Genomic DNA, 19,886 nt, shown 5'->3' with positions numbered 1-19,886 from the left:
TCAAATAGACAAAATATAGGTCCTGGGTTCGGACCTCTCAGTCTTTGGTTTGGGATTCTCGGTCCCGAGTTTGGACCTTTCGACCATAAGGTTAGACCTCTCGGTCTTAGAGTTCGGGATTCTTGGTTTCAGACTTGGATTCCTCGGTCCTAGGCTTGGACCTCTCGGTCTTGGATGTAAAAATCATCGGTCGAACCTCTCGGTCCTAGCTCAAGAATATCGGTTGAACCCCTCGGTCCTATTGAAATTCAAGTCTCGGTCCTATTGAAATTCAAGTCTCGGTCCTAGGTTTGAGTTTTCTCGGTCTTGGGCCTCAGCCCGGACCGAGGGTGTTCGGTCGGACCTCTCGTTCCTCAAGAACATTAAAGTTGTAGGTTTTGCAACTTTAATTTGAGCTCGGATTCTTTGATTGGAGGGCTTGGATAGCTTCAAAAAGCTCCTAAGAACAAGTTGATCATCATCTCAAGGTATCAATCGACCTGGATGATGATAAATTTGTTCAAAATAGTTTGTGATCAAAAATTGAGTTTTTGATTTTAAAGATGTTTTGAAGTGCAAGGAACTATCAAATAGGTTCCTTATACTACATATACTTGATTGGTACCAAAACATGAACACTCACTGTTCGTTTTGACCAAATCAATAACTCAAAATTTTCCTTTCTTTTGAAAATTTTGATTTTGATTAAACATGATAAGGATGGATCAAACATGATCCAAACAGTTACCCAACATCATTACAATTATGTTGGGAAGTTTTATGGGTTGTGATTCTACAATAACCCAAAAAACAGCTAACCCGATTTTTGGATTTTAAAAAATTCAAATTTGGGTTTTTGTTTTTAAGACCGATTGATTGGTTCTATCATATTCAGATAGTTTCTAAATGATACTTGAATTAATATTCATTCATAAAACACTATAAACAGCAAGCATACAAGCTTATGCAATTTTAAATATAAAAATTTCAAATTCAAATTGTAAATACGAATTAGAGGGTGATTGGAACTTTACCAGGGATTGGAGAACACTCCTTGATTTTTAAGGAAGCTTATGGGATGCTCAGATCCAAACTTTAAGGCTTCAAACAAAAAATTCAAAATTATTTAGCTTCAAGCTTTAATGACGAATTTTTGATTTTCTTCGATTTGAAGGTGGAGAGTGGGTTCCTTAGCTTCAAAATTATTTAGGGGGAGTATTTATAGTATCCCTAAGTCGGTTGATCCATCATAGTTGATCAAATTAGCCAAAATCTATTCATGACGTTTTGATTGTTCTTGGCTCAAGTGGCCGAAATAAGGATGAATCATCCCTATTCTTGTAGGAGAAATGATCACTATGGTAGGGTGATCATTTCACCTTTCAAATATACCATTTTGGTGGACTAAGTAAATAAGGTAGTTTATTTCTAAGTTCCATTTTTGGAAAATCATCATAGACGATTGTTCTTATCCTTTCGATGTCGCGTCGAGAAAGATGATCGTTAGTTGAAACGGTGCCGTTTTGAGGGAAAACGCGAACGCATAGCGTTCTATTTAGGTGTCGTTGCGTTTGAACGTTTTCGGCTAAAGACGTTGAGACACGCGTTAGTTGATCCCCTGCAGCTTGGTTGCACGCGTCTACGGTTGTAACGGGCTATGCGGGCGCGTCTAGGTCATTGAATGAGATCCCAGCGCTTGTATAATGGCGTAGTTTTTGGATGTAGCTTCTTCTCCCGATTTCAGTTGCACTCGATCGCGATTTTTTATTAAATCCTAAAGGTTTGTTTAAAATTGATTTTTCTTTCACCCTTTTGGGCTTTAATTTTGAATTTTTCAAATACATAAAATATTAAAATAAATATGGCAAACATTTTACCATTTTTTTATATATTTTTAGGGTTAAATAAATAATTGTTTTTACATGAAATAGATACAACAATTCATTCTAAATTATTTATTTTTGTCCCTTAATTTCTCTAAAATTCTTGTAAGATAAAATGAGTACAACATTTATCCCGAATATTTATTTTTGTTTTGGCCTTAACCCTTAATTAATTTTATTAACCAGTACAATAATTAATCTTAATTAATTGCTTTAAATGAGTTTTTGGCTATGAGGTTAATTATTTTGATTTTATTTATTTAAAAATAAATCAAAATAATTATTTTAATATTATAAATTGGAGTGTTGATTTTTAGTGTTGGCCGTCTCAACGCGTGCTAATCTAAAACCTGTACGGGCCAAATGAAAAAGTCTATGCTACAAAACTCTATTTCGGTTCCTCATCTCTAAGATAAGACAACATCCTAAAAAGATAGTATTTCTATCTACTTTTTATAAGATTCGAGAGGAAGATAAATCAAGGAGTTTAATAATATAACATTTGTAGAAAAAAATGTTTCTTAAAATAGTACATGGGTCGAGTTTACCATTCAAATCCTTCGTTGCGTCCCCTCCGTGTGGGGATCATTCAAAAGGATATTAAGACATGAGATCGACCAATTTCAGATCATACGAAAGGCCCTTAAAGATGAGGCATTCGAATGGATAAAAACATGTAATAAGAAAGATCCTTTCATAGAAATGAAAATCATTTTTTCTAAAACAGGGTAGGGACGAGAAAAAATACGTACAAATAAATTTAAGGCTACTCTGACAAATCTTCCCTCCTAGTCAAATGACTTTATTACAAGACAAACATATTACAGATGCGACCCTCATCGACAACGAATGCATCGATTTTACCACTCCATGAAGGGAAGGGGATGCATCTACAAACTGGATATTGAGAAAACTTTTGATCATATTAATTGAGATTTTCTTTTTCTTATCCTTGTAAAGATGGGTTTAGTAGATAAATAAAGGAATTGAATCAAGACTTGTATATCTGAAGATAAGTTCTTTGTTATCGTCAATGGCAAAGTCTACGGCTTCTTCCAAAGATCGAAGGACCTCATGCAGGCTTAAACTTTCTCCCTCTGTTCACTATTGTTATGGTAGCCCTTTACAAACTTTTTGAGAAGATAAGAATTGTAGGACTTTTCATGGGTTTAAACATTGGGACTTCTAGAAGACCTAGTTATTTATCTAAACTCTTTTTTATGATACTCTTTTGACTTTTAGAACTTAATGCAAATAATCTTATGACGCTTATAAAGATTTTGATTATTTTTGAAATTTGTTCCGGACTTAAGATTAATAGGGACAAGTTTGAGTTATTTTTCATTGGTGACATTCCTAACACTCACGCACTTTCTAGTATCATCGGTTTCAAAATCGGCCCCCTTCCTCAAAGTATTCTAGCTTCCCTCTTGGAGCCAAACCGAATTACAAGGACATATGGAATTCCGTTATTAAAAAGATAGAAACTGGGTTGTCTCTATTGAAGAGAAAAATTATGTTTAAGGGCAGCAAATTGGTTCTCATCAAGAACTCTCTTGTTAACATTTACACATATATGATGTCACTCTTTCTCATCCCTATCTCAATGACTAATATAATAGAATCTATTATGAAAAACTTTCTTTGAGATAATTCGAAGAATTCTCACCTAGTTAGATGTGACATTGTGAAGCATATCATCTCTGAGGGTTGCCTTGGAATAAAGGACCTCTTTCTTCAATATCCCCTCTCCTATGTAAATGCTGGTGTTGGTTCATCAATGAAAGTGATAGTGTTTGGAAGAACACACTAATTTCCATGAACGGCCTTTGCGACCATGAGTGGATGCTTCTTTTAGGGAGATTATACCGGGTAATAAGTCTATGAGGACGCATTATCAAATAGTGGGTAACTCTCTATCCCCTTTAAACCTTCTTGGTGGGTAAAGGTAAAAAAGTCAAATTTTGGAACGACCATTGACTCCCAACTAGAAAATTGGTTGTTTCTTCTAGGGATATCTTTGAGCTCACTAACAAAAAAAATTAGAGTAAATTAGAGTGGTGGACTACTTCAGACTCATCTCTAGAAATCTTGATTGAAATATCCTCTTTTAATGCAGACTCTCACACGAAAAAGAAGGAAGATTATCTTGACCTATTGACTCACTTGCACATGTTTGTAACCATTTAAACACGGATAACAAATTTATCCTGAAGGGATCTCCTAATTTTAAGGCTAACATCATCTATCATGCAATTTTTTAGGGTCCCAAAATCGTTTTCCTTGAAAAGATGTGTGGAAAACTAAGACCCCTACTAAGATATTTCATTTTGCTTGGGAAGGACTTCACGAGGGTCCTCACTATTGTTAAGCTTCAAAATAAAGGGATGCACATGGCTAGTAGGTATTGTATTTGTGAGAGGAGTGAGAAAATCATCGATCATATCCTTCTACACTACGTTCTTGCAAGAGACATGTGAACCCTCTTGTAAAGCTTGCTCAACATTCAATGGGATGTGTCTACCAAAGTTTATGAATTTTGGGAGAAATGAATTAGATGGGGAAAGAGAAATAATATTGTAGACGATTGAAAGTCCATCCCCTCATCTGGTTGTAGATGATATGGAAAAAATAAAAGAATATAAGAATTTTCCAAGAGAGGAATTATGGCATCGAAATAATAAAATGGTTTATGTTCCATGCGTTTACCTTCATTCAGAAGAAGGGTTTTTGTACAAGATGGTAATTTTTTGACCTTATTGGCATTTAGCCCCTAGTTTGGTCTTTTGCTTTGTTTTTTGTTTTCTTTTTTTCCATCCCTTATTTGTACAACTATTGAACGTTTTTTGCACTCCTTCTGTTTAATGAAAGTTGACATTAGAAAATTCAAAATAAAACAAAATTTGAACCAAGGGGGTCAAAGTGTGTCTTCTAAGGTTATTCTTCACGATAAAAAAGAATTTGGGATTTTGATTTAAAACAAGAAGCTATTATTGGCAAAAGAAAAATATATATAATCATGATACTGGTACTAACCAATCTATTTCTAAATTGTAGGATTTTGAAACTAATTCTGATAATGATACTTGCACAAACTATTGTGAAAACTGACAAATAAAAGAAAAAACAAGAAAAAGAACACGCCAAAGAATTTGATAACAGAGTTCGATCTAATATTACATATTTCTATGAGAACTAATGTTATCAATTAATAAGGAAGAATATATACAGATATCGGATGCATCAAATCGAAGGGAGAATAGTTTCTTTTATAGACTAAGAAACTTCCCCCACTCCCATTATCATCCGATATGGGATTCTAATTGTGCCAAAAAACAACAAATCTCCACATTAGCACAATATCCAATACAAATTTTCATCATTAAAAAATAGTTATTTAGTGCTTACAATTGGCGCTCTTCAGCCGACTGAAACACGCAAGATATTACTAAATCTGAATAATGTTTAAATTTAGTTTTTCCCATTTCTTTCATTTCGAACTCTTTAATCAATTGAGCTTTCAATTTATCAATTTCATATTTGGCTCGTTTATGCTATCTTCATATCAACAATGTACAAGAGTATATAGATATAAGACTAATCTTGTAATTTGCGCAAATACATAGAGGAATCAAATTTGCTTCTTATGTACTTGTGGTACATCATAAACTTGTCGAATCGTTTGTACCATTGTCTCGGCGATTACTTTGACCTGTACAATTATTTATTCAGCTTGCAAACCCAATTTTATTTATCAGTAAATTTGAATTCATTTGGTTAAGACATGTAGATTTCCTCATTCAAATGACTGTGTAGGAATGCGGTCTTCACATCCAGTTGAGCTAGCTCCAAATTCATCCACGCTATGAAGGCCAACAAAATTCTAATGGAAGAGTGTTTAACAACATGAGTAAATACCTCATTATAATTAACTCCTTCCTCATGTTATGTGCGTATCCTTTAACTACCAATCTTTCCTTGTAACGAACATAAATTATCGTAAAATTCTTCTTTCTTTTCAAAGATCCATTTACAACCAATAGAAATCTTCCTTTTTTATAGATGCGTTAACCTTCATGTTCATTCTTCTGAAGATAATACATCTCATCTTCCATAAAACCTTTCTATTTTCCATTTTTAGTATTTCAAATGGCATCTAAAAATGTGGATGAGACATCATATACAACTGGAAGTGCATAGGTTATCATGTCAACAAACTGAGGTGGTTTTTGAATAACACCTTTGTTATGTTCACAACAATTGATTCACTTTGTTGTGAAGGTTTTTAGGTCGGAACTTCTTCCTCATTTTACTTTTCTTCTATCGTCAAAGAGTCACTTGTAATTAAGTTTTTCTTTATCTATTTAAACTCCACATGTTGTGGAGTACAATTATTCTTGTCTAGTGTTACCTTATTCAACATTGAAGATTCGTCAAAAATAACATCTCTATTGATAATGGTTTTCTTTGCATCCAAACACTAGTGGCAATATCATTTAACTCCGGTATTATATCCCATAAAAAGATCATTATTTGATCATGAATCTAACTTTGATTCAACTACATAATAGTATGTTGTAGGACCAAAAATATGTAATAATCATAATCAGTTACAAGTTTTCCAGACCATGCCTCTAATGGAGTCTTGACACCAAGTACAGATGATGGTAGACAATTTATCGAATGTTGAGTATATGTCAAAGCCTTTTCCAAAAATTTATTGTTTAACCCAGCATTAGACAATATACAACAAACTTTATCCACTAATTTATTGTTCATATATTCCGATAGTTCATTCTACTGTGTTGTTTTTCTGACTCTGAAATGTCGAACTATGCCACAATTTTGACATAACTTCTAGAATGTATCATTTTTGTATTCTCCACCGTTATTAGTTTGGAGAATTTTGATCTTTATTCCCGTCTGCTTTTCAACTTGAGTTTTCCATTGTAAAAAAATCTCAGACACTTTAAATTTTTTCTTCATAGTAAACACTCATAGTCTTCTGGAAAAATCATCAACAAAAGTAAAAAAATAATGTCTACATCCAAGAGATGGGATCTTGGTAGGTCCCTAGACATCTTATTGCACATAGTCCAAAATATTCTTGGTGTTATGGATAGTAGTGTAAAATTTTACTCGCCGTTGTTTTTGAAGTAATTGTGTCCTTTAATTTAATGTGCAATGACTAAACTTGGGGTTAAACCTATAACTATTTAATCCGATTATTTTAGGAGTCGTAGTGCTTTGCTAGAAGCCAACTACGATTAATGGGGTTAAACCTATAACTATTATAATCAGGTCCTATTAGGTCACACACTTAGAGTTGACCGACTAGATAAACGAGAAAGATGGTTAATTATTAATAAATATTAGATATTATTAATAATAAGAAATATTATTTATTTGTGAAATAAAATAATATATAATTAATGGTTAATTATGGAGTTAAGATTGTGAAATAAAATAATATATAATTAATGGTTAATTATGGAGTTAAGATTGTGAAATAAAATAATATATAATTAATACATATTAGATATTATTAATAATAAGAAATATTATTTATTTGTGAAATAAAATAATATATAATTAATGGTTAATTATGGAATTTTATTTAATACAAAAGGATTCACTTATTTGCAAGAAAACGCAAGTGAATAGAGAGAGAATTGTTCCTCTTTTAAAAACGATTTTGCTATATTACGGTGAGAACTCCAAGAGGAAGAAATCATCTTTTAATCTAACAATTGGATTGCTTCCCCTTTGTCTTTTTCGTCCTAGCAGTCGAAAGTAAAGAGATCTAGTCGGGCTCGTGTGGACCAAGTAGAGGAGCAACACGTGGGGCTCTCGACTATTCATTACTACCAGATCTGATCCGGTTCACGCATCAAAGGTATATTTCTATAAACTATGTATCATGATTCTATCAATTATGCATGATCATATGATTAGATGTTTAGATTAGATCTATAAATTATTCCGCTGTGAACATCTAATTAACCAACAGTGGTATCAGAGCGCAAGGTTGCATATATTGAAAGGATCAATAAATTAACTGTTAATTTTGATGCGGATCTATATTGATGATATAATTTTACATAGATTAAGATGTAAAACTATATTTAAGAAAATAAAAGAAATATTTATTTTAATTGGATTATATAAATATTTGGATCAAATAAATATGATATATTTGTTTTCTAAAAGTTAGGAAATCCCACTTATTAAAGATTAATATTTTTCTAGTATGGCCCAGAAATACGATCTGAGCATCGTTATGTTTTCTTATAACACGGTCTACATATCGTTATGTATTTTGTAACTTATTTTGATAATTAGATTATTATAAATAATTATGTAATACAAATAAGAACCATGAAGTTCAAGGATGGAGATCCATGAAGGGTGCAAGCATGGAGACCAAAGAAGTTTAGTTCTTTATATATATATTTTTTTTGCATCTTAGGGGCCATACTAGGATCACAATTTTCATTGCATTGTTTTTATTTATAATAATTTTCATTAATAAATAAAAGACAATCAAAACTTAAGTTCTTAAAGAAAATTGGGGCAATGCCTTTCCGTGTCATGACCCATGAAGTTTATGGTTTTGATTGGATAGGTTTCGCAAAATCGAGGGTGTCTTTCCTCAACCTTAGGCTACTGAGGATGAATCTATACGGGGATTCATAAACCTTGATACGGTTGTACCCAACAAGAGACCAAAAGGCAAAGTTTTGGATCTTGAGGCATGATGATGAATCTTACATTGGATGTGGATCATCAACCAAGAATTATAAGAAGTTATAATTAGTAATTGTTACTTACCTTGAACACACAAGACATAAGGTAGTGCAAAAGTACGTTGGGGATTGTCTGTAATGGGATCTTGGAATCATTTTATTCATAGGGGACTATGAAAACTTGAATAAAATGTGCATTCACTTATTTTAAATTTTCAATTATAAGTATTTTGCAAATTTCAAAAACATAAACTGATTTGTATGTCATTTATATTCTATAGAATATGTCGAACGATAATTTGAAATTCTCTCTACGCTCAATTGTTGAGAAAAACAAGCTCAATGAAATGAACTTCCTTGATTGGGAAAGGAATCTGAGAATTATTCTCAGGTCTAAGGGACGTGAGGACGTCTTAACTACCCCTATCCCTACTGTGACCGGAACATCATCAGATGAGGATAAGACAACATCAACTCGGGTGAAAAATGAAGCATTACCTGTTACTTACCTCATGCTAGCTGCAATGGAGCCTGAATTGCAAAAGAGGTTTTTGCATTCTGATGCTTATACTATCATAACTGAACTGAAAACGTTGTTTCAGGATCAGGCAAGGATAAAGTTGGCCACTGATATTGTTCTTAGATCCTTACATGATGGTTTTGCACCATTTAGAATGTAATACCATATGAATGGTCTAAAGCATGATCTGAATGAGCTCCATAACATGCTTAAAAATGCTGAAGGCAATATTATTGATGACAAGAAGAAGGAAGTTCTAAATGTCAACAATGGGAAGGGGTTTAAGAAGGTGGCTAAGAAAAAGAACAATAACCAAGGGAAAGGCAAGCAAGTTGCCAAACCCAAGGATGGTGAGAAGCCAAAGATGACTGCTGATCATGATTGTTTTTACTGCAAGGCCAAGGGACACTGGAAAAGAAATTGTCCCAAGTACCTAGAAGAAAAGAAGAACGGGACTGTGAGTTCCACTTCATGTATTTATGTTATTGAGATTATGACAACCGATGTTCTCACATTAAATAATGGTCCTACTTGGGTATCAGATACTACATGTGGTGCTCACATTATTTCATATGTGCAGGGACTTAGAAATAAAAGACAAGTGAAGAAATGAGAGATAGACCTGCGCGTTGGAAATGGAGCAAGTGTTGCTGCACTTATCGTAGGAGATTTAAGTCTATCTTTACCTTCTGGTTTAATATTAGAACTGAATAATTGTTATTATGTTCCTTGCATTACTAAGAACCTTGTTTCGGTTGCTGTATTACATTCTGAAGGTTTTGAATTTAACATTAAAAATGGAAATATTTCTATTTTTAAGAATGATATTTTCTATGCGACTGCTCCAATGAGTAATGGACTCTTTGTATTGGATCTCAAATCAGAATTGTATAATATAAATAACAAAAGACAAAAATTAAATAGTTTGAGTTAGGCCTACCTATGACATTGTCGATTGGGTCACATTAGTGCGAATCGCATGAAGAAGATCCACAAAGACGGGCTTCTAAAAAACATAGATTTTGAATCCATTGATACATGTGAATCATGTCTGATGGGCAAGATGACAATGTCACCTTTCAAAGGAACGTTTGAAAGGGCTACTGAACTACTGGGCGTAATACATACTGATGTATGTGGTCCAATGAGCACTGAAGCTAGAGGTGGCTATAGATACTTCATCACATTTACTGATGACATGAGTAGATATGGGTATATTTACCTTATGTCACATAAATCAGAGTCCTTTGAAAAGTTCAAGGAATTTCAAAACGAAGTAGAGACTCAAAGTGGCAAGAAAATAAAAGCACTTCGATCTGATCGTGGTGGTGAGTACTTGAGCCGCGAATTTGATCATCATTTGAAAAACTGTGGGATAGTCACACAATTGTCTACCCCAGGAACACCTCAGCTAAATGGTGTGTCTGAAAGGAGAAACAGGACTTTGTTAGACATGGTCCGATCAATGATGAGTTTTGTTAATCTTCCGGTATCCTTCTGGGGATATGCCCTCACTACCGCTGTACTTACACTAAATTGGACTCCGTCAAGAACTGTAAACAAAACTCCATATGAGATATGGACTGGAAAGGTTCCAAAGTTGTCTTTTCTGAAAATATGGGGATGTGAAGCTTATGTAAAGCGTTTACAAACAGAGAAGCTTGCCCCAAAATCAGATAAATGCTTTTTTATAGGGTATCCAAAAGGAAGTTTTGGATATTACTTCTACAATCCAACTCAACAAAAGGTGTTTGTTGCAAGGGATAGTGTCTTTTTGGAAAGAGAGTTCCTTTCCAACAAGTCAAGTGGGAGAAATATTCATCTTGAAACAGTTCAAGATGATGAAGAGCAACAAACTCAACAACAAAATGACATGGATGATGTCGATGCAAAGATGATTACTTTTGAAGGCTTAGGGCCTCAGAACATCCAAGAACCAGAATAAGAGGATCTACAAACAGTTGTAGATCATGTTCCGGATTTAGTTGTTGAACAAGTTGAACCCACTCGTAGATCGGAAAGGCCAAGGGTACAACCAAGACGTTATGATGATTTCATCTTAAATGTAAGCCTTGATGTTCTTATGCTAGAACATAGTGAGCCTTCGACCTATAAGCAAGCAGTGACGAGTCAAGACTCCAATAAATGGCTTGACGCCATGAGGTCTGAAATGGATTCGATGTTTGAAAATCAAGTATGGGACTTGATAGATTTGCCAGATGGGGTAAAACCCATATGAAGCAAATGGATTTTCAAACTAAAAAATGACAAGGATGGAAATGCACCTGTTTACAAGACAAGACTAGTTGCCAAAGGTTTTAGACAAATTCATGGTATAGACTATGACGAGACATTTTCACCAGTTGTCATGATTAGATCCATTAGGATAATCCTAGCTATTGCTGTATATTATGACTATGAGATATGGCAAATGGATGTCAAAACTACTTTTCTAAATGGTTTTTTAGAAGAGGATGTGTACATGACACAACCTAAAGGTTTTGAAGATCCAAATCATGCTGGGAAGGTATGCAAGCTTAAGAAGTCCATTTATGGACTTAAGCAAGCATCCAGGAGTTGGAACTTTCGATTTGATGAAAAGATCAAAGAGTTTGAATTCATTAGATGCGAAGAGGATCCTTGTGTTTACAAGAAGTTTAGTGGGAGTAAGGCAGCCTTCTTAGTCTTGTATGTGGATGACATACTACTTATTGGGAATGACATTCCGATGCTAAAGTCCGTAAAAGAATGGCTGAAGAAATGTTTCTCAATGAAAGACTTAGGAAAGGCCGAGTACATACTTGGAATTAAGATCTATAGAGATAGATCTAAGAGGCTTCTTGGATTAAGTCAAGGAACTTATATTGATAAGATTCTTAATAGATTCAAGATGCAAGATTCCAAGAAGGAATTTTTACCCATTCAACAAGGTGTATATCTCAGCAAGACGCAGTGTCCTAAAACACCTGCTGAGCTTGAGAAGATGAACAAGATCCCATATGCTTCTGCTATAGGATCTATCATGTATGCCATGGTATGTACACGTCCAGATGTTGCATATGCTTTGAGCATGTGTAGCAGATACCAATCAAGTCCTGGAGAAGCACACTGGAGTGGAGCTAAGAATATCCTGAAGTACTTAAGAAGAACAAAGGATGATTTCTTAGTATATGGGGAGATGAAAAATTGATCGTACAAGGCTATACTGATGCAAGTTTTCAGACTGACCGAGATGGCTTTGAGTCTCAATCGGGTTATGTCTTTATCCTTAACGGAGGAGCTGTGAGCTGGAAGAGCTCCAAGCAAGGTACTATAGCAGATTCTACAACAGAGGCTGAGTACATTGCTGCTAGTGAAACAGCAAAGGAGGCCGTTTGGATGAGGAAGTTCCTAGATGAACTCAGTGTTGTTCCTAGCATTTCAATGCCTATCGACATCTATTGTGACAACAATGGTGGCATAGCTCAAGCAAAGGAACCGAGTTCGAGCTCCAAATCCAGACACGTTATGAGAAAGTATCACCTTATTCGACACATCATCACTATGGGTGATATTAGGATGTGTAAGGTGCATACTGATGACAACATTGCAGATCCATTAACCAAACCTATGCCTAGGCCCAAGCATGAGAGTCACACTAGGGCTAAGGGTCTCAAGCACATTGGAGAATGGCTTTGAGTTTGCTTTTATATTACATTATGTATTTATGAGTGTTAGACACCAGTTTTATGTTTGACTTGATGATTTTATGATATATGATATTTCATCCTTATTTATATTGTTTTTATCAATATTGAATAATATGTCCAAATAATTCATTATTAACAAATGGGATCACCTTAAGTGTTCTGGTGAATGAAACCCCATTAAGTGAAATGAAGTTTTGAATTATTAAAAGTCTATAGTTTGAAATCATCAAATGGACATAGATGATTTTATAAGTTACTATATTGTAAGCTGATTGATAGCGTCAGGTTTCATGGGCTATAAGGACATGGAGATGTCTAGTCAATTACATATATGTGTATGGATGATACATGTAAGACTGACCCACTTTAAGACTCTCCAAAAGAGATTGTAGAGTTTTAAGTTAAACCATGTTTAGTAGATTCCTCAGACATGAGTATGTTATGGCCTCACTTGATGATTGATATTTCTTTGACACTGTTAAACGCTTTCCGTAAAAGGGAGTTATAAAAGCAGTAGTTGGGATTGCTAAAAATTGAGTGGGAGCCATAGTCATACAAGAATGGAGAAGTCCTCCTACTTCATGTATACTGTGATAGATTGAATAGGAATGGTGTCTCGGCCACGTGAAGAGCGAGAACTGAAAATGCATGGCCATGCTCGGATGGATTAATATGAATCATCCGTTTAATTGACAGTTCAAACTCAGAGTTCAAGAAACATATTTGATAGAAAGATATTAATGTTACCATATCATCAAATAAGACATTAAGAGACAAAGGTATCTTATATTGCACATTTGTTTAAGGACAAATGGGAGATTGAAGGAATTGTGTCCTTTAATTTAATGTACAATCACTAAACTTGGATAGAACAAATTAACAAATATAATTTAATCCGATTATTTTAGGAGTCGTAGTGCTTTGATAGAAGCCAACTACGATTAATGGGGTTAAACCTATAACTATTATAATCGGGTCCTATGAGGTCACACACTTAGAGTTGACCGACTAGATAAACGAGAAAGATGGTTAATTATTAATACATATTAGATATTAATAATAATAAGAAATATTATTTATTTGTGAAATAAAATAATATATAATTAATGGTTAATTATGGAGTTAAGATTGTGAAATAAAATAATATATAATTAATGGTTAATTATGGAGTTAAGATTGTGAAATAAAATAATATATAATTAATACATATTAGATATTATTAATAATAAAAAATATTATTTATTTGTGAAATAAAATAATATATAATTAATGGTTAATTATTGAATTTTATTTAATACAAAAGGATTCACTTATTTGCAAGAAAACGCAAGTGAATAGAGAGAGAATTGTTCCTCTTTTAAAAACGGCTTTTGCTATATTACGGTGAGAACTCCAAGAGGAAGAAATCATGTTTTAATTTAGCAATTGGATTTCTTCCCCTTTGTCTTTTTCATCCTAGCAGTCGAAAGTAAAGAGATCTAGTCGGGCTCGTGTGGACCAAGTAGAGGAGCAACACGTGGGGCTCTCGACTATTCATTACTACCAGATCTGATCCGGTTCACGCATCAAAGGTATATTTCTATAAACTATGTATCATGATTCTATCAATTATGCATGATCATATGATTAGATGTTTAGATTAGATCTATAAATTATTCTGCTGCGAATATCTAATTAACCAACAGTTTTCCCATAACACATTGTTTACAAAAATCTAATTTAGAAACTTTTGTACCTTTCAACAATCCTTGTTTGACAAAAGTTTTCATAGATTTCTCACTGGCATGTCCCAATCGCATATGACATAGTTTTGTTGCCTCTAACTCCTTACTACTATCAGAAGTTGATACAAATGATGTTGTCCCATTAACTATACTACATTGATAGTAATACAAATTATTTCTTTTCTGATGCTTTCAACATCATTAGTGCTCTAAAGATTATTTTAAGAATTTCATTTTTCATTCTCACATATAGGCATTTTGACTCCAAATCCCCCCAAAGAAATGAGATTCTTTTTTATATTCGGTATGTACCGAACAACTCTAATAATTCTGCTGGATCCATCATTATTTCTCATCTTGATTGAACATATCCCTTTTATTTTAAATGTATTAAAATTTCTCATGCAAACAACTCCACCATCTAGAGTAAAGTCAAATAACCACTCTAGAATTGGTGACATTATGCGTTAGGATTTGATATTGCGTGTGACATCAATAAAGAAAATTCTGAATCTACATTACTTTTGTTTTTTATAACATTTGTATCTTCATATTTTTCTGTTTTCTCTTCAATTTTGGGCAGTTATTCTTCCAATGTCATTTTTTCATGATAAAAAGTACATTCATCTTTGACAATTCTATTTTTTGATATTCTTTCTCTCCCTTTTGAATTATTTTGTTGAAGATCCCTTGCCACCAATGCTTCATCTGTTATAACTATTTGTTTTTCCTTTTGTCATGTTTTCTCAATTCGTGACTATATAAAGTAGAATTTACAACATCAAGCGATACATCTCCCTTCCCATGAAGTAACATTGTTTCTAAATGTTCAAATTCATCAGGATTGGACGTTAACAACATCAAAGCCAAATCTTCATCCTTAAATTTACATCAAGATTTAAAAGATTTACTACTAATTGATTAAACTTAGTGATGTGTTTATTCATGGTGGTATGTGACTCATAATCAAACCAAAACAAACTTTTTTTCATAAGGAACTTAATTTGACCACTCTTCTTCATAAATTTGTCCTCCAATGCTTGTCATAATTTCTATGGAAAAGTTTTGTTCTTCACGGCATACATATTCTCTCTAAACAGGCACAATCAGTTTTTTCTGTAGGCCAATCGATTCATAATACTCCATTCTTTTTCTATATAATTTGGCATTTTGACTTCAATATCAACATCTAGACTCTATTGGAAAAGAATTCTAGAACATTACCTTACTACATGCCAAAATGTCTAGTACCGTCAAATATTTTCACCGCAAATTTTAAATTCGACATTGGGGTTCCTCATCCAGGATGACGAAGAAGTTGATGGTCCTTTTGAAGACTCAGTCGCCATGTCAAGGACAAACATTTGACTCTGATACCACTTGTTGTGGAAAACTGACAAATAAAAGAAAAACAAAAAGAAAGAACACGCTAAAGAATTTAATAACAGAGTTTGACCGAATATTATTTAGTCTTCGAGCACTAAGGCTATTAATTAATAAGGAAGAATAAATACAAGTATTGGGTGCATTAAATCAAAGAGAGAATAGTTTCTTTTATAGACTAAAAGACTTTCTCCACTCCCATCGTCTTCCGATGTGGGATTTTAATTATGACGAAAGTTTTTTTATTAACTAAGAAACTTCTCAACTTCCATCATCATTCGGTATGGGATTTTAATTGTGCTAAAAACAACACATACAACACTCTAGAAGAATCACAAATAGAAAATCAAAACATTTTTGAACCTTAGAGTGAAAACACACATTCTCAATAATAGAATGAGAATACTCAAACTTCTTTTTCACAAGATGAAAAATCATTTTTCACAAGATGAAACTTTTTTTTCACAAGATGAACAACTAAAAGTGTGAATAAAAAAAAACTACAAGCATGGTTTAATGACAATATAATAAGTTCAAATATTGATTCATCTATAAAGAATAAAAAACTATATACTCCTAACACTTTCTTTACACATTCAAATGCAAAAAAAAAATTTAACTAGAATTTTTAAGTAATGTTTTTACTATTAAAGAGCCTCAAACATACATAGAGGCTTCAAAACTTAATTATTGTTAACAAGTCATGAAATAGGAGTTAACCACTCTTTAATAAAATAAAATTGGATTTTAACTTCTCTTTTAGAGGGAAAAAAAGTCAACTAGATGCAGGTGGGTATTCAAACTGGAACCAGATAGGTCAGTAGCAAAGTATAAAGCTCGATTGGTGGTGAAAGGATACAACTAAAATAATGGAGTTGACTTTCATGATAGTTTTTCTCTGGTAGCCAAAATGATAATTGATTGTTTATTTCTTGTTTTAAGTGCGGCTAACAAATGGTTCTTATAACAATTTGATTGATTCAAATAACGTATTTTTCCACCAGTAACCTTAAAGAGGATGTTTGTATGATTCTTCTAGAAGGTTATACCGAACCTAAAATAGGTCAAATATGTAAGCTTAAAAAGAGTCTATGTGGTTTAAAACAAGCATCTATGAAGTGGAATTTAGAATTTTCAAATTGTCTTACAGATTATGGTTTCTTATAATCTGATCATGATAATTGCTTGTTCATAATTAAAATCAATGATTTTTTAGCTATGTTGGCGATATTATGATTGTAGAAGACAATTTATATCAAATTATTTGTGTGAAACATTAATACTTGACAAAATGTTCACAATTAAGGACCTATGAAATGCTAAGTATTTATTAGAATTATAAATATATCATATTGATGTTGGAATATATGTTAATCAACTGAAATATATTTTGGATATTTTGTTGATACATGATTAATAAGTTGTAAACCTATAGTAATTCCTATGACAAAAAGTTAAATTGAATGAGAAAAATAGTAGTGTGTTATCTGAACCCAAGACGACGTGTTGGGCTTTTGATTTATCTCAATTTTACACAATCTGACATTGATTTAGCATACAACAGCTAAGCCAATACATGAATCAACCCTTATAAATTCACTAGCATGCAGTCTTTTAGGTTCCGCGATACCTGAAAGGCACTCCCAATTTGGGGTTATTTTATCCTTGTGTATCTAACATTTTATTTGAGAGTTTTTCATACGTGGATTGGGATACATGTATTAATAGTCGACGATCAGTCACATGTTATATTATCAAATATGGTGATGCACTAATATCTTAAAAGATAAATAAACAATGAAATATCTCTCGATCCTCGACTGAAGTAGAATACTAAAGTATGGCCATAACAATTTGTGAGCTTAAATGAATTTCATTTTTACTACAAGACATTAACATCTTACTTACGTTACCAATTTCGTTGTGGTGTGATAATAAAGCGGTGATACATATTGCTGAAAATCTATTTTTTCATGAACATACAAAGAATCTACACATATACTATCATCTTGTACGTGCCATTTCAAACAAAATTTTATTCTTCCTCAACATGTGTATTTAAAGGTATAATAGGCTGATATTTTCACAAAACCAATGGATTTTGACAACTTTTATTTACTTTGAGACAAGATAAATCTTAGATATTTATATCTTAAGTAAGGATATCAAAATTATGTTAACTAAAATTATAAATTATATGTAAATTGGGAATGCCCAAATATATTGAGTTTGTAATTAGTTGTAAGTATGTTTACTAACTTTAGAGTTAAATGTAGGGGTGTTCACCGGTCTAGTTTTCGTATTATTCGAGTTCCTCGGTTCGGTTTCTTCGAATTATTTATTTTTTAGTCAATTTAAAAACCGAACCGAATTCGAATTTGATATTCGGTTCGAATTTCGAATAATTCGAAACGAGATTGCTTTTCTTTTTTTCTTTTATGGTTAAATATTTAATTCAAATTATTTTAATTCAAAACAAAATTTAAATTAAGATGTTGAACGACAAAGATAGATCTTGATTTCGAAATAGGTGTTAAATGACACATAGATAAATAAAGATTTAAGAGTTTTGACAAAGAAGAAGCGAAGAGATCGTGAGATTATATCGAACGAAGCTCAAAAATGTAGTTGAAGACTCTTTCATATGAGAATGAAGAATATATGCAGTTGAAGCTTGAAGGCTCTTTCATATGAGAATAAAGATGAAAGAGATAGGTGACAACTATGGAGATGAAAGAGAGAGGTGACGACATATAGAGAATATATATATGAGGTGGGCTGCTGAGAAATTAGGTTTAGAGAATAAAGATGAGGTGGGCGGTGGATAAGGAGGCTAGAGAGATTATTTAATTAGGTTAGAAAATAAAAATGGATTAGATTTAGAGAATATATATATATGAGGTGGGCGGCTGAGAAATTAGGTTTAAAGAATAAAGATTAGGTGGACTCTGAGAAATTAGGTTTAGAGAATGAATGAGAATTATTATATATAATGAATTATATAATATATAATAAAATAAATAAACTATTATATATTATATATAATAGATAATTATATATTATAATAAATTGTACATTATATATAATAAATAATAAAAAATGAATTCGGTTTGATTTTCAAGTTGAAACCCCAACTCGAAAACCAATTCAAAAACCGTATTTGAATTTGAATTGGTTTGAAATTTAATTCAAAAACCGAAAATGAAATTTAAATTTGGTTGGATATTCGGTTCAGACCAAATATTGAATATTCCTAGTTAAATGATATTTTTTTTAAGAATCTAAACACTATTTTAATAGTTAGTTAATAATATAAATATATATATATATATATATATATATATATATATATATATATATATATATATATATATATATATATATATATATATATATATATATATAGGTGGTACTCTAGGAGCCATCACTTTTTCTTTAATAGATTTCTCAACTCTATAAACCTAATCTTCAAACTTCTTTTAGATTTCTTGACTTTCAATCTTCTATAAGATTTCTTACCCTTACCCTTTTATAGATAAGAGTTCATTTTTTAAAATATAAAAACGACAAATATTGAATAAGATAAATAAAAGGGTGTTAAAACAAAGACATCCAACATTTTCCAAGGACTCAATATTCTCAACCATGATATATTTGTTTTGCTGAATTATTCAACTTGGTTTAAGTATTCTAAAAAGGGGAAATTTGAGCAAATGACCCTAAAAAATGCCTTAAATGCACCGGTGGTCAACACATAATTTTAATTGCGTTGGTGACCACTTTATATTTTTTTAAGGACAATACCCCCATCGCGTTACGTGATGGGTCTTCTCGTCACGCGATGGAAAAATGTTCTTTATATAAATACTCAATTTTTTTTAATTTCGTTATTTTCCTTTTTCTCTCTTCTCTCTCTACTCTGCACTCTCTCTTAGACGGCGACGACGACAACGACAGAACCC

The sequence above is a fragment of the Impatiens glandulifera genome, chromosome 2 (genome assembly GCF_907164915.1).
Source record: "Impatiens glandulifera chromosome 2, dImpGla2.1, whole genome shotgun sequence".
Classification (NCBI taxonomy): Eukaryota; Viridiplantae; Streptophyta; class Magnoliopsida; order Ericales; family Balsaminaceae; genus Impatiens; species Impatiens glandulifera.
The sequence above is the reverse complement of the archived record's forward strand: the minus strand, read 5'-3'. Positions refer to the sequence as shown.